This window comes from Copidosoma floridanum, unplaced genomic scaffold (genome assembly GCF_036245765.1).
Source record: "Copidosoma floridanum isolate Cflo_tuat_1 unplaced genomic scaffold, Cflo_Japanese_pri ptg000007l, whole genome shotgun sequence".
NCBI lineage: Eukaryota > Metazoa > Arthropoda > Insecta > Hymenoptera > Encyrtidae > Copidosoma > Copidosoma floridanum.
In genome coordinates, this window is record NW_028321884.1 from 15,542,590 (window position 1) to 15,549,088 (window position 6,499).

Genomic DNA, 6,499 nt, shown 5'->3' on the forward strand with positions numbered 1-6,499 from the left:
CACTTTTATTACATCTTAAGAAGTCATTTGGATTGAAAATTTCATTTATAAAAAAGTTACTTTTGATGCTTAATAATTTTTAAACATCTTGAACAGAAAATCCAAGTGTACGTCAAAAGTTTCATTTACGTTTATTATATGACCCACTTAGACTTTCTAGGATACAAATAATACACGTAATATTAAAGTAAATTGTAATAGAGACTTTTTTAGCTGTCATAACTGACTACGCCCCACGCCAAAGCGTCCAGGAGACAAAAAAAATTGTTTTGTCAATTTTGTCGAGGACTGTGATAATGTTGAATGACAAATATTTTTAACTTAAATCAAAGAGAGTGAAAACAAAACGCAAGCATGTAATTATAAATAAACGGTTGTATTCAACTAGTTTACAAACTATTTTTTATTTTTTTTTCTTGACCCCCACCCCCACCCAGTACATGGATGCGCACTGTTTAGTGGATATATTTGTCGATCAGATGTTTGGTCACAAATATACTTGAAAACAAGCGAGACAGTGATTAGAAGATGGCCTTAGAGAGCCCACATTAAATTATAAAAAAATTCACGTATCCAAATGCGTAGCTATCTATGCTGCCTATGCTTTTGGCTTTACCTCAGGTGTCGAATGCCCGTAATCTTAAGAATTTTTTATTTTTCTCCTGTGATTTATAGGCTAATTGTGCCCTTAGTTGCTCAAAATGCATTAAAGAATGGTTTAAAAAATAGTTTGTTTTATTAAGTACTTTCATAGTAATTGTACCTTAAATTTAATCTACAATAAACATCTAAAACAATTTTAAACACCTTAACACTTATTTATCGTTGAAAAAAAAATAATAAAACAATGTCAACCACTTATTATAGTAATTCGTTGTTGCGGTCTCTACTTGAAAAAGACCCTTTTTTCAAATAGTGGTGAAGAAAGTTATAGAGACAACAACTTGAGAATCAATTTAGTATGTAAGCTTTTCTGGCAAAAGAAAGGTCCAGTAGAATAAAACAGCTGTTACGTTTTTTAATTTTTCATACAAGTAAAATAAATGTTTTCATAAGTGAAAATTTTGGAGTAGTAAGCCTAAAGTTGTTTTTTTCATGATTTCCTGTGTTTTCATTAATATATTTAGGTAGTTATTTGAACTAATTTCTATGCAATGGGAACTTTATCTAGTACTACCTCTCGGTCTTGCATTTAGTTCTCCTCAAAATGAACAAAATATTTTTGCACAACATGTACATTATACGCTTTCTATGCTCAATGTAATAGCTTTTCAATGAAAGTAAAATTAAGGAAATTTCCAGAGTTCGTTAGTACAGTGATTCCAGATTTTCTTATGCGTTTTACTAATTCAACTTTATATTATTGCAGCAGGTAGTAATATGGTTGTAGCTTCAGATCATAAAATATTACTTGCAACTTATTAAAACAATAAAAATGGCTTTGTAGTAAAATAAGTTATTATTGAACATGTTTTTCTAAGAACGAAGTAGCATAATTTGTACTCAAGAAACATAAGAATGAAGTTCTAGCGTTTTTCTTCAGTATTAGTTTGACTTTTGCTAAAAGTCAACGTATTATAAGTTGGCTCATGTCGCATGTAACAAATATTTTCTAGCAAAGCATAGAAATCTGAAGCAATTTATGAAGCTTTTTTGTATTTTTGTTTATCAGCAGATGTTTTTGTATTATTTTTTTAACAAAGCTATTGCATAAGATTAATTAAACTACAACATTACATCACATACACGTGAAATATTTATCGTCCAACAAAATGTGTCTTAAAATAAGTAAGTAAAGTTTAACAACTAGTCAAGTTCAAAACGATAAAAGAACAGATTAACACATGAATAGCAGCAGATCTCATTTACCATACAATCACACTTGATTACTCTCTTCCCCAAGAATTTTTTGTTCCTCTCACTAATCGTAAGTATTACCATTTCCAACTTGCTTTTACCACAACCACATAGGTAACAACTTATAGATCCATAAGTTTTACGGCAAATTATTTGACGCGCTTGCTATTTTTTATAAACATTAATAAATGCTGCAATTTTCTATTTCTAAATAAATCTTCGGTACAAAAAACTTTGCTGACATTATTAAGAACTACGGTTTTTATAAAGTTTATTGGTAAATTTTTTTTTTTTTTAATTTGGATACGTAAGGACCGATCCCTTCAAAACCTTTCAGTAAGTGAAAAACTTAGACTTTAAGACAATTGATCAATTTTTACTGTTTGTTCAATAACAAACTAAGCCAGCACGGTTATGTCCCAAAACTATTTTTTATATAATCTCATTAAAACGTAAAGGGATTTTAACAAGTTTTGTCGTAGTTAACAGAAAATTTCTTATCACATTCTTTATCCAACTGTCTATACTTGTCAATTGAAACAATGTTTTTTTTGTTTAGGTTAAAAATAACTCGATATTAGTTCATGGTACTAAAAAAATTTAACTAAATGAAGCCACTATGACGGTTGGCATTCCCGATCAGTGTGATTTGGATAGAGTCGAGGCAGGATTCCGCTCCGACGACATCTTGTGTATTTATTTTCCTTTAAGGAATGAGCTAGCTGTTGAAGTATAGACGGTTAAAAATGTCAAAAGTTTTTAATAATTTAATATCTAAGAAAAAGAAATAAAAAATGTTAAAAATAAAAGAATTAAGTAATAGTATTTCATACTGAGCTCATTCATAAAAATAAAAAATGAACAAATAATAGTTGGAAATCTTTGTGAGCTGTCTATAAGTTTAGACAAGCTGATGACATATTTGTCGAATAATATAAAGTAATTACTGATCACATTACTCTTCCTTGATATAAAGGCTGATGTAATTTTTGGAATTCGAGGATCAAAACAAGGTAACACATTTAAAAAAATACCAACTCAATCGTCATGAAAAAAACTCTGATTTATACTTAAAAATTCTGTTATTATTTTATGATTAAATAACAGTTTCATACATTCCTAGTACAGAGAACTTTTTTTTCTAAATTCACACTAAGTATCACGACTATTTCATTTGCACTTAAAATCGAAGTCCATTGAATTATCGTACATCAATAAGACAACTTCTGGGTTCTCAGCTTTTTTCATTTAATTAAGTGAAGTCGTCATTCTATTTACTATGTTTATATCAGATTTATCACATGGAATGTTACAATCATTTTAAAAATAATGCCACACTTTTTTTTGCCATAAATGATATATGCGTCAGATTAATGTCTTATTCACACAATTTGTACTTTGAACCATCGCAGCAAACGCTGTTCTTATGGGGTATAAGGCCACGGAGGGCGTGCTTGCGCATTCCTGTATTGAGAGTAAACTGAAAATTTTTTTCCATCGTTGTATAAAGTATTGGTTTTCTTAGTTTTCCTAATTTTTTTTATTTTCTTGCATGGTTTTTTTACTAAATATAATATGAAGTGCCTGTGATACTTTTCGAATAGGAATATTATAAAGCTTGTGACAAATCCACTAATCAATAATACTAGCAACGGGGTGACTTCAGTAAAACTTGATTGTATAGATGAAATTTTTTTTATAAATCCTTTTTTCGGCATATTCAATTTTTTTTCACGGGATAATATTCCAGTTTCTCTGTATTTCTGAATGCTGAAAAAGAAATTGTCATGACTTCTTGACAGCAAATTTCTATTCGAAGATACTTACTGATAATTTAAAAACTTGAAAAGTGGATCTTCTTTTTTCAAACTAATAGCTAGTTTTTTGAGTGTACCAAATGAAAAAGCTAAAAGTTTGCAAGGAAACGTGTAAGTTGTTGGTTTATCAATAAAGCCAGTTGTGTGGAAAACTACTTTCTCGTTGCAAACCTGAAACATCGTTCATAAAAAAAAAAAATAATACATATGTTTCTAAACACAGATACAATTAACAAACATGTTAAGAGAAATTTAAGTTAAAAATAGATTTATTAAATAAAACTGTTATTTTTAATACACGTAACAAGTGGATGTATGGTAGAGGCAACAAATGAAGGACTTGGATATAAAAGCATTTTTAAACAAAAAACAAAACATTTGGTGAGATAAGTGTATTACTCAATAGTCTTTCATAAAAAGTTAGAAAATATTTCTATTGTCAGTAATGTAATAACTTTTTGCATACAGAGAAAAGTATACCATCAGTTTTAATCCTTGGCTTACACGAAAAGTAACGCATAAAGTATAGATGACGTTACTAACGATAGAACGTGTAGAAAAAACACGCCAAAAAGTTTTTTTTAGTGAAATAAATATAAATATATAGTACAGTAAAAAAACATGACATTTAATTAGCTAATGACATTCTTATATTTAAAAAGCTGTTTAGGTATAAATATTATAAAAGTGTGAAGCAAACTTGATCTGTCTAGCATCAGCGAAAAGTTTTTTTCTTAAAACTTACTTTCTTATTAAAGTTGAGAACAATGAATGAAAGAACTGAGGCTTAGTATTTCAGGAAAGGCTGCTTAGATTATATTGGCCAATAGGAAGGTTTTCCCATCCCTGTATTTCCGTACTAAACCATTTTTTGAGTTTTTTCCGTTCAAAAGTAGATTAGAAAAAGTAGATTAAAGCTACATTTTTCCAAGCACATAGCGACCTACGATCCTGTAGCCTCGCTGGAGACTGTGTAGTCACTAGAGGCTTGAGAGCAATGGGCGACACTGCCAGGACATGACGCAGGTATCTATCCGAGAGATTGTTTGTTGGGGGGGGGGGGGTAAAATACCGATGAAATTTTAAGGTATATCAACGTTGTGTGAGGTAAGGGTAGCGGCTGGCAAGAAAGTGCGTGAGAGGCACTTCGTTTATGGCATCGAAGTGAGATTGTTCGTGTGTAGCCTTTGTGTAGAGGATGAGGGTAGAAGGCTGGCGTGTAGATGAGCATATGTGATTGAGGCATGCGTGAATTTCCTTCTGTTGAGAATAAGAGTTATAAGTGGAAACGGGAGGCAAGATCGCTGAGAGAGAGAGAGAGAGAGAGTTGAGTTGAATTTATTTCATCGACAATGGACTCAAGGTCCTACAACGCCGAGGCATAGTGTATATATAATAAAAAGAAACAAAATGACTGAGCTAATACAACGGCATCAGCCTAACAAAATTCGCATTAATAAATCATAAAAAAAAAGGTATAACAAAAATAAAGAAATAAACTTTAAGGAAAGAAAATATAAATATATATACATACATACGCACATAACTATGCATACGCATACATACACATATATATTCAAAAAGAAAATATATACACATATATATATGAGAGAAGGAAACAAAAACAAAAAAAAAATCAAATATAAAAATATAACAATTTAGTAAATAGTAATGCGCTATGAGCAGAACACTTGCAAACTAAAGGCGACCAAACGTCTTATCAACAAAGTAACTGTAAAAGAGCACCCTGAAACAGGGCCGATCATAGCGTCGGCGTAGATCATGCGGAAGAGTATTCCATAGTCACGGACCAGCTACGCGGAACGAATTTTGGTAGTAAGAGGTGCTAGCATATGGGATCACCAAATCAAATTGGGAGCGACGAAGGGAGCCACAATCTCCAAGAGGCCTAAACTGGAGTTGATTAGCAATGTACTTAGGTAGACCATTCCGCAAGATCGAGACCAAGAGGCACAACGAGAGGTACACTCGTCGCTCAGTAAAAGGCAGTATACGAAGTGCTCTGTATACAGGGGTGATGTGTTCGGAACGACCAACATCGGTGACAAATCTTAAAGCAGCATTTCTGCAACGAGACAACTTAGTAACCAAAACACCTGATAGGTCCAATGCAATGCCGGAACAGAAATCAAAATAGGGGAACACGAGGGCATTCACTATATTCAGGCGAATTAAACGGGGCAAGGCGTCGCGGCATCTCCGAAGACGAGCGAGGGCAGCATAACTCTTTCGAGAGGTTTCAGTTGCAAAAGGGCCCCAAGAAAGGGTAGAGTCAAGAGTGATACCAAGCAGCTTAATTGTATCGCTGATCTGGAGCAGTTGGCCATCAAGGGTAGGGGCATGGTTAGCCTCACTGAGAATGGTGGACAAATTTCTTCTAGAGGCAAACCATGTGGCAAAAGATTTGCGCCAGTTAGAAGAAAGACAATTGTCATGACCCTAACCCAAAACATGATCCAGATCATCGTTCACGACCGCAACAATACGATGGATCTGGCTAACTGGGCCGGAGAATTTTAGTACAAAGTCGTCAGCGTAGAGGTGGCACGAGCAAGATGTAAGAGCTGAGGGCAAATCATTGATATATAAAGAAAATAATAGCGGTCCACATAGAGTACCCTGAGGAACACCCGAACAACGATCAAGCCAACCAGAGGTCAAACCGCCCCGCATCTTGACCGCCTGTGAACGCCCAGAAAGAAAAGACTTGATCTAGCCGCAAGCAGAATCGGAAAAACCAAGAGAAAGGAGCTTTATTACTAGCTCATCAATGTTGAGCTCATCGAAAGTGCGCCGAAAGTCCA